Source organism: Hyaena hyaena, unplaced genomic scaffold, assembly GCF_003009895.1.
Source record: "Hyaena hyaena isolate Hyena2069 unplaced genomic scaffold, ASM300989v1 scaffold_465, whole genome shotgun sequence".
Classification (NCBI taxonomy): Eukaryota; Metazoa; Chordata; class Mammalia; order Carnivora; family Hyaenidae; genus Hyaena; species Hyaena hyaena.
In genome coordinates, this window is record NW_024081097.1 from 975,672 (window position 1) to 985,274 (window position 9,603).

Sequence of the window (9,603 nt, forward strand, 5' to 3'; positions counted from 1 at the left end):
ATTCAGACATCAGTTGTCCCACATGCTGGAGATGAGAGTCATTACTTCTCCTTCTTTGCCATGAGAAGCCCTAGCATTAGCCAGATTTGTATTCTAGAAATGGCAGAGTACTCCCAAAAGAATTGGGGAGAAATATCACTGGCCACGCTAAGCCAGAAAAGACAATGGGATTTTCATTATTGCAGTTTGGGGGCGCTGGGCTCCTCATGGCCCAGAAATCAATACACTATCACAGGGAGTCTCCATTTGAGAGAAACATGGCATTGATTGGGGGCGAGGCAGGCCACAGATACATCTGGCAGGCCTGACTGATCTCATGACTGTGTGCTCACCAGAGCAGACTGGTTAGGAATGTTTGATTCCAAGAAGATAGTGAATCAAGGGTCAGGAGGCAATCAGAATGGAGATAGGGCCCTCTCAGCCCCAAGCTTCACTCTGGGCCAGGGTCAGGACAAGAGCCTATGACCCTGGGTAGGCCTGGACACCTTGAGGATCTGGAGCTTTCACAGACTCAAGGAGGAGTTTAAGGATGAGGAACCAAGCCTCTGTGAAGACTGGGAGGGAAGGGTGCACCCATCCCCCACCCCCCAAACATACTCTTTACTTGCTCCTGAGGGTTTCTGAGGGAGAAGAATCAAAGTGAGTCCCCTTGGTAATGGTGGGCCCCTCCCCATGCCCCAAATCAAGTATAGCTCCGGCAAGGAGGACCTGATGGCTAAATACAGCAAGTCTTGAGAAATACCTACTGGCACAGAAGACAGGTGTCTTTAAGCAAAGGCAGGAAGACAGCTGAGATGGATTTGAGCACCAGAGTCTGAGTAATTGATTGCACCTCAGAGAATGAGAAGATTCATTAAGAGGGTAAAGCTCTCTGAGAAAAGTGTCCCTGGGTTCCGAGAAGTCAGGCTGATATTACTCAGTGTTTTCCTGAATGCTGTTCATGCTGGGTCAGCCAAGCTCTCCAGGATCAGGGAGACTGGAGTTGGTGGGCTGTCCTTCCTTCATCATGGATAACTGAAGGGTGTTTGCTCTTGGTTCCACCTGGCTCCTTTAATACTTGAGGGAGGCAGCTGGGACATGTCAAATTCTTCGATGACAAGCAACAGAGTCTAGCCTGGCTGGTGTAAGCATAGAAGAGAGATGTCTGAAAAGGTCTGGGGTACCTCTCAGAATCAAAGGAAAAGGCAAAGGACTAGGTTCAAAAGGGTAGAGGAGAGGGACCCGGGTGGCAGGAGCCTCCTATACAAAGTTTCCACAGATGGGAATCCAGCTCCAGCCATGAAAAAAGCTGTCATTTAGAAAAATAAACTTTGATCTTTGGAAAACGATTCATCTTCTCTTAGGCTAAAGAAGATATGCATTAACAGGATTGTGATGGAAACCGAATTAAGCTTTGCCACAAACTTATACTGATACTTTCACCTTGAGGATATTGTGCATACTAATTTTACTCATGAAAGATGATAATGATAAAAATAATGACTAGATCGTAAGGGGTGCATGCTTGAATGCTTCAGAAGATGGTCTTATATACATAATTCTGGCCTGTGGTTTTAGGAAATGAAGGATCTAAAGACTGAAATTGACATATATTCTCTATGCATATAAACCATGACCATCATAACATCTATAACTATGTATAATCAGATAAGGTTGAATTTTGGTTTATAACGGAAGTGTCCAGGAAAACCCATCAAACGGTACATAGCTAAGAAAAAGCTGATGGCAGGATATAGATACTCTTTTCTTTTCCCCCAGATATCCCTTAAATATTATAAAAAGGAAGGCTGAGATTCTGGTCATATTCCACTGAATCTCCTCAAAAAGGACATTACCTGGCTAACAGCAGAGACTGTCTGGTGAAACTGAGACTTCATTCTATCTTGGAACAGATAGTTTGAGTTTAGAGAAACCCAAGTCAGGTTGGAGAAGAAGACTGAAAGCAATTTTTCAGCTATGAAAATACTAAATATTTAGAAGGTCAATGATCCACTAATCCATCAACTGTACTTGAAACATCCCCAAATACTGCTGCCACTATTCTTACCGAAGAGGTGGCAGGTTCTCTGACAGCCAACACAATGTGTCGCATGGTGCTTGCCAGTCAACAGAACAAGTCAACAGCATGTATCTTATGCTACAAGTGCATAAGATAATTCATGGGAAAATAATTCTGGAACATAGCTCTTTCTCACAAAAAAACTATGCTGGATTTTGTCATTAAGGAGAAAACTGGATGTCCAACCAGAATGTCCTTTGAGTGAGCAATCACCTTGCATGGTACACATAGAGTTCTGAAATAACAGGTGGTTATTTGAGACAGAAGAAGCAGAGGGCAGGAAAAAAAATTAAAAACTTTTTAGAGCATCAAGTGCAACTGGACTTCAGCTTCAATTCCAAAGAATGTTGATGGGGTCAGATAAGAGAGATAAAGTTGAGGGGTGCCTGGGTGGCTCAGTTGATTGATCTCAGCTTAGGTTCTAATCTCAGAGGCATGAGTTCAATCCCCGACTTGGGCTCCACAATGGGTGTGAATTCCACAAAGAGAGAGAATGATCATAAACTGACAAGATATTGAACAGAAAGTAGTCTGAGAAATAAAAGGAGCAAAGAGAGAGTGTTTAAGGCCATTTCCACAAATGGAACCAGATGTGAAAGTCATGGGAAATCTGGTTGAGGGGTTAGATATTCGTAGCATTCTTTTTGGCTACCCTTAACTCCAACAATTCTGAAGTAACAGTTCCATAATGTACGAAAAAAGAAAATTTCAACAAGAGAAAATGCCTCTTTTTTATTTTTAACAATTGAAGTAGTGAAATAATTCAGCCATAGTTCAGAACAATGCAGATATTAGAGAAAGAGTATGATGCAATATTACAGGAGACCTGACAAAACAAAAACGTTTATTTAATTAGACAAAATTGATAGATTTCTACAAATAGTTAACTCAATTATTACATAATTACAGAGGTCAAGGCTCTCTAATGTATCAATGTAAATGAAATTTCAAAAGCAGTACTCTAAAATAATTGCTTATTTTATTGAAGAAAATAATTGTCTTCAAAACAAAAAAGTCATAAGAATATAAGTGTTTGGCTCATGAAATGATGCTCAGTGTCCCTCATCATCAGGGAAATATAAATCAAAGCCACACTGAGATACCACCTCATGCCAGTCAGAGTGGCTAAAATGAGCAAATCAGAGGACTCTAGATGCTGGTGAGGATGTGGAGAAACAGGCACCTTCCTACACTGTTGGTGGGAATGTAAACTGGTGCAGCCCCTCTGGAAGATGGTGTGGAGATTCCTCAAAAAAATTAACAATAGAACTCCCCTATGACCCAGCAATAGCACTGCTAGGAATTTACCCAAGGGATACAGGAGTGCTGATACATAGGGGCACATGTACCCCAATGTTCATAGCAGCACTCTCCACAATAGCCAAATCATGGAAAGAGCCTAAATGTCCATCAACGGACAATGGATCAAGAAGATGTGGTTTATCTATACAATGGAATACGACATGGCAATGAGAAAGAATGAAGTCTGGCCATGTGTAGCAACCTGGATGGAACTCAAGGGTGTTATCCTGAGAGAAATAAGTCAGGCAGAGAAGGACAGATACCATATGTTTGCACTTATAGGAGGATTAGGTGGAGCTTAACGTGGGACCGTGGGGGAGAAGGGGAGAAATAGTGGGGGAGAGGGAGGGAGGCAAACCATGAGAGACTCTTGAATGGTGAGAACAAACTGAGGACTGATGGGGGTGGGGGAGAGGGGAAGGGGGGTAATGGGCATGGAGGAGGGCACTTGTTGGGTTGAGCACTGGGTGTTACATGGAAACCAACTTGACAATAAACTATTTAAAAAGTAAAACATAAATAAAAAAAAAGAATATAAGTGGTTAATCTGTTAAGGTATAAGCAATGTAATACTAAGTGATCATATGTCAGCTAACAAAGGAATAAAAAGTGGCCATGAAAATATAGAAAAATAAAAAGTAAAACCTACTGAATATGGAGTCAGAAGTCCTAATATATCCCCAATTTTTTATTTAAAGTTCAGTTTGTTAACATACAGTGTAATATTAGTTTCAGGTGTGAAAGGAGGAAGCAAGATGGTGGAGAGGTAGGGAGCTCTGTACATTTTGCTTGCCTACGTCTCTCAAAGAGAGAAGACCAGAAGCCATAGGACACTGAACCGCAGGAGTCTGGGAGGAAAAGAGACAGAGTCAACTAAGAAGACAGTCTCATAGGGCTACCTCAAGAAACAAGCCAAAGTACACAGGGTAGAGAGTCCCAAATACCACTACGAGTAGGGAAATAAAATAACCAAAGTCTCAACAAGAGAGACCAAGAGACACCATTCAAAGAACACTTCCTGAACGGACAGACCCTGGACAGTCAATGAGCCTTCTTTAATACAACAGTACTCGCAGGTGCAGAGGGCATAACAAGCTTTTAAAACTGACAAGAGACAGAAAGCTAACTGACAAAACGACGAAATGGAAGAACTCTCCTGTAATTACATTCCAGGGAAGAGTGACAGCTAAAGAACTGCTCAAAACAGATATAAGCAACATAACATAACTGAACAAGAATTTAGAACAACAGTCATAAAATTAATCACTGGGCCTGAAAAAGGCATGGAAGACATCAGAAAAGCTATTGCTACAAAGACTATGGAGCTTAAAAATAGTCGTGACGAAATAAAAAATGTTATAAATGACGTGCATAATAAAATGGAGGCATCCAATACACAGACTGAAGAGGCAGAGAGGAGAATAGGTGAATTAGAAGACACAATTATAGAAAAAGAGGAAGCTGAGAAAAAAAGAGATAAACTGATCCAGCAACATGAAAGGAGAGTTCGAGAACTGAGTGATACAATCAAAGGGAACAATTCCAGAAGAGGAAGAGAGAGGGAAAGGTGCTGAAGGAGTCCTTGAACAAATTTTAGCAAAGAACTTCCCCAATCTGGGAAGGGAAACAGACATGGAAGTCCAAGAGGCACAGAGAACTTCCCTCAGACGTAACTTGAATCGATCTTCTGCATGACATATCATAGTGTAACTGGCAAAATATAAGGACAAAGAGAGAATTCTGAAAGCAGCTAGGGATAAAAGGGCCCTAACATACAAAGGGAAACCTATCAGAGTGGTGACAGACCTATCTATTGAAACTTGGCAGGCCAGAAAGGAATGGCAGGAAATCTTCAATGTGATGAACAGAAAAAGTATGCAGCCAAGAAAATTCTAACCAGCAAGCCTGTCATTCAGAATAGAAAGAAAGATAAATGTCTTCCCAAATAAACAAAAATTGAAAGAATTCATTACCACTAAACCAGTCCTACATGACATCCTAAGGGGGACACTATGAGGGAAACGTTGCAAGGAACACAAAGTTCCAGAGACACCACTAAACAGGAGTCCTACGGAGAACACAATGACTCTAAACCCATATTTTTCTTTTTCTTCTTTTTTTTTTCTTATTGTCAAGTTGGTTTCCATATAACACCCAGTGCTCATCCCAACAAGTGCCCTCCTCCATGCCCAAAACCCCCGTTCCCCTCTCCCCCAACCCCATCAGCCCTCAGTTTGTTCTCAGCATTTAAGAGTCTCTCATGGTTTGCCTCCCTCCCTCTACCCAACTATTTTTTTCCCTTCCCCTCCCCCCTGGTCCTCTGTTAAGCTTCTCCCGTTCCACTTATGAGTGAAAACATGGTATTTGTCTTTCTCTGCCTGACTTATTTCACTTAGCATAACACCCTCGAGTTCCATCCAGGTTGCTACACATGGCCAGATTTTATTCTTTCTCATTGCCATGTCATATTCCATTATATAGATAGACCACAACTTCTTGATCCATTGGTCCATTGATGGACATTTAGGCTCTTTCCATGATTTGGCTATTGTTGAAAGTGCTGCTATGAACATTGGGGTACATGTGCCCCTATGCATCAGCACTCCTGTGCCCCTTGGGTAAATTCCTAGCAGTGTTATTGCTGGGTCATAGGGGAATTTTATTGTTAATTTTTTGAGGAACCTCCACACTGTTTACCAGAGGGGCTGCACCAGTTTACATTACCACAAATGGTGTAGGAGGGTGCCCATTTCTCCACACCCTCGCCAACATCTATAGTCTCTTGATTTGTTCATTTTAGCCACTCTGACTGGCATGAGGTGGTATCTCAGTGTGGTTTTGATTTGTATTTCCCTGATGATGAGGGACGCTGAGCATCATTTCATGTGTGTTGGCCATCTGGATGTCCTCTTTGGAGAAGTGTCTGTTCATGTCTTCTGCCCATTTCTTCACTGGATTATTTATTTTTCGAGTGTGGAGTTTGGGGAGTTCCTTATACATTTTGGATACTAGCCCTTTATCTGATATGTCATTTGCAATTATGTTTTCCCAGTCTGTTGGGCACCTATTAGTTTTATTGATTGTTTCCTTTGCCATGCAGAAGCTTTTTATCTCGATGAGGTCACAATAGTTCATTTTTCCTCTTGATTCCCTTGTCTTTGAGGAAGTGTTGAGTAATAAATTGCTGCAGTTGAGGTCAAGGAGGTTGTTTCCTGCTTTCTCCTCTAGGGTTTTGATGGTTTCCTGTCTCACATTCAGGTCCTTTATCCATTTTGAGCTTATTTTTGTGTATGGTGTAAGAAAGTGATCTAGTTTCATTCTTCTGCATGTTGCTGTCCTGTTCTCCCAGCACCATCTGTTAAAGAGGCTGTCGTTTTTCCATTGGCTACTCTTTCCTGCTTTGTCAAAGATTAATTGGCCATACATGTGTGGGTCCAATTCTGAGGTCTCTATTCTATTCCATTGGTCTATGTGTCTGTTTTTGTGCCCATACCATACTGTCTTGATGATGACAGCTTTGTAGTAGAGGCTAATGTCTGGGATGGTGATGCCTCCTGTTTCAGTTTTCTTCTTCAATATTACTTTGGCTATTTGAGGTTTTTTGTGGTTCTATACAAATTTTAGGATAGTTTCTTCTAGCTTTGAGAAGAATGCTGGTGCAATTTTGATTGGGATTGCTTTGACTGTTAGATTGCTTTGAGTAGTATTGACATTTTAATAATATTTATTTTTCTGATCCATGAGCATGAAATGTTTTTCCATTTCTTTGTGTCTTCTTCAATTTCCTTCGTAAGTTTTCTATAGTTTTCATCATACAGATCTTTTACATCTTTGGTTAGGTTTATTCCAAGGTATTTTATGTTTTTTTTGTGCAATTGTGAATGGGATCAGTTTCTTGATTTCTCCTTCAGTTGTTTCATTATTGGTGTGTAAAAATGCAACCGATTTCTGTACATTGATTTTGTATCCTGTGACTTTGTTGAATTCATGGATCAATTTAGTAAGGCCTGGGGTTTAAAAGTCAGTAGGGGTGGCTGAGACAAAGCCCTAAGGGCACTGTGCTGTTCCTGGCAGTCAAACAACCCACAGGGGGACAATGTGGAAGGAGCTATCTGAAAAATTCATGGGTCACACGGAAGGGAGATTATTCTTTCTTCTTGAAATGCTTCCTTGAAAGGAAGCTTTCACAGAGATGCGTCTCTGAGGACAAAGAAGCTGGCTGGTGTCATTTCCTTCACCCACCTTTCAGCACAAAAACAGAGCCACCTGTGGGGAGCAAGGCAGTACCTACAGTGGCTGCTTAACCTGCTTACACCAAGTCCCACACCATGTGTTCTGGTGGGACTGCCCCACTGTAAAGCATGCCTCGGTCCCAGTGCAGTAGGCCTTTTCCCAAAAGACCAGTAGAAAGCCCTGTCCACACCATGTCTGCTGACCAGACAGTTCTGCAGGGCAACAGTTCTAGGAGAAGTAGCATCAAGTCTCATTTATCAGCCAGACTAGGGCACATCTAGTTAAGATTTGCCACACTCTGGCCAAGGATCAAACACTGCCCACATGGTACTAGAAGTACTAACCTCAGAAATCAGACAACAAAAATAAATAAAAGGCATCCAAATAGGCAAGGAAAAAATAAAATTTTCACTATTGGAGATGACATGGTATTTTATGTTGAAAACCCAAAAGACTCAACAAAAATTGCTAGAACTGATACAAAAATTCAGTAAAGTCACAGGAAAGAAAATCAACGTACAAAAATCTGTTGCATTTCTATACACCAGTAATGAAGCAGCAGAAAGAGAAATAAAGGAAGTTCCATTTACAACTGCAGCAATAACTATAAGATACTTAGGAATAAACCTAACCAAAGAGGTAAAAGATCTGTACACTGAAAACTATAAAAACACTGATGAAAGAGATTGAAGATGACACAAAATTGGAAAACCATTCCATGCTCATGCATTGGAAGAACAAATATTGTTAAAATGTCTATACTACCCAAAGCAATCTACACATTTAATGCAATCCCTATCAAAATACCAATAGCATTTTTCACAGAGCTAGAACAAACAATCCTAAAATTTGCATGAAACTATGAAAGACCCTGAAGAGCCAAAGCAATCTTGAAAAAGAAAAGCTGAAGGCACCACAATTCCATATTTCAAGTTATATTACAAAACTGTAGTGATCAAGACAGTATGGTACTGGCACAAAACCAACGTGTAGATCAATGAAACAGAATAGAAAACCCAGAAATGAACCCACAAAGATATGGCTAATTAACCTCTGACAAAGCAGGAAAGAATATCAGATGGAATAAAGACGGTCAACAAAGGGTGTTGGGAAAACTGGACAACAACAAGCAAAAGAATGAAACTGGACCACTTTCTTACACCACACAGAAAAATAAATTCAAAGTGGATGAAAGACCTAAATGTGAGACAGGAAACCATCAAAATCCTAGAGGGGAACAGAGGCAGTAACCTCTTTGACACTGGCCGTAGCACCTTCTTACTAGAGAGGTCTCCTGAGGCAAGAGAAACAAAAGCAAAAATAAACTATTGGGACTTTATTAAGATAAAAAGCTTCTGCACAGTTCTAGAAACAATCAACAAAACTAAAAGGCAACCTAAGTAATTGGAGAAGATATTTGCAAACGACATACCACAAAAAGGGTTAGTATCCAAATTACATAACTTATAAATCTCAACAGCCAAGAAACAAAAATCCCAATTAAAAAATGGCCAGAAGACATGAAAAGACAATTTCTGAAAGAAGACCTGCAGAGAACTACAGACACATGAAAAGATGCTCAACATCACTTATTATTAGGGAAATACAAATCCAAACTACAATGAGTTATTACCTCACACCTGTCAGAATGGCTAAAATCACCAACACAAGAAACAACAGGCATTGGTGTGCATGTGGAGAAAGGGGAACCCTATTACACTGTTGGTGGGAATGCAAAACTAGTGCAGCCACTGTTTAGAACAGTATGGAGTTTCCTCAAAAAGTGAAAAGTAGAACTACCCTATCATCCAGCAATTGTACTATTAGGTATTTACCCAAAGAGCACAAAATTCTAATTCAAAGGGAAACATGCAACCCAATGTTTATAGCACCATTGTCTACAATAGCCAAATCATGGAAAGAGCTCAAATGTTAACTGACTGATTAGTGGATAAAGAAGACACAGTATATAAATACAATGGAATATTACTCAGGCATAAAATGAATGA